This window comes from Charadrius vociferus, unplaced genomic scaffold (assembly GCF_000708025.1).
Source record: "Charadrius vociferus isolate BGI_N301 unplaced genomic scaffold, ASM70802v2 scaffold867, whole genome shotgun sequence".
NCBI classification, from domain to species: domain Eukaryota; kingdom Metazoa; phylum Chordata; class Aves; order Charadriiformes; family Charadriidae; genus Charadrius; species Charadrius vociferus.
The window spans coordinates 87,266-88,383 of NW_009649311.1; positions in this window are offsets into that span (position 1 = coordinate 87,266).

The following is a 1,118-nucleotide window of genomic DNA, read 5'->3' on the forward strand; positions in this document are numbered from 1 at the left end:
CGCCTCGTGGGTGAAGAGGGAGCAGCGCTGTGAGCCCACGGGCAGGGAGTGTGGCCGGACGGCCCCCGGACCGTGCAGGGCAGGACAGTGCCTGCGGCAGGGCTGTGCCCGGCTGTGGCGATGCCTGAAGGACTGGTTGAAACGCCGCTGCTGGCCCCACTGTGTGCGCTTCAGCAAGTCCCGGTGGTGCCCGTGCTGGTCCCAGAAGAGCAACAGCGCACAGTGAGGAGCCGGGGAGTGCGGGGCCGGGGCGCCCCTGGGCTGTCGCTGTTCCAAAGAGGGACACTCTTCCGAAATGTAAATAAAGTTATTGTTTTCTCTATCCCTCGTGCTGTGTTCATCCACCCATCCCGTGGCTGGGCATGCCACCCCCTCAGGCCTGACCCCAGCAGGATGGGCTGGCGCCGGTGGAACCCAACAAACGGGGGGGTAGGGGTGGCCAGTAGCCCAGTGGGTTTGCTGGCCCCTGGGGAGCCGCGTGGGCTGGAGAAATGGGCCAGCAGGAACCTCATGAAGTTCAAAGAGGTCCAAGTCCTGTCTCTGCAGAGGAAGAAGTCCAGTCACCGGCACAGGCTGGGGCCGCCCCGCTAGAAAGCAGCTTGGTAGAGAAGGTCCTCCTGGGCACAATGTTGACCATGGGACAAGGTGGCCAGTCGTCTCAGTCATCCCACTGCGTTTCCCAACGACATCAGCGTTTTCCAGCTGCATGACGGCTTCCAGCTCCTCTGCCTTGGTGCCCATGCCGCCTCCCTTGGTGGAGATGCACTTCAGTGGGGCTACTGATTCCGCCACCTCCTGGCGGGGAGAAGCCCCGCTTCCTCCTCCTCTGTTTTCAGGCGCTTCTCTGGTTTCCAACACATCAGCAACCCCTGCCTCTTGGCTGCCGCCCGCATCTCCAGCCCCTGCCCCCGCCGACACCGCCAAGGAGCGTTCCCGGCTGCTGCGCTCCGCGGGGCCTGGCTCCTGACCCTGCTGCTTTCAGCCTCACGCCTGTCCCCACCGTGCACCCCGCGCCCCGGCCTGTCAGCCCAAAGCCCCCTCCCCAAGCCTGCCGCCTGCGGGCACCGCTTCCGCGGCCCCTTCCGGTGGCGTGCACCCCGTCTCTGCCGGGCAGCTCG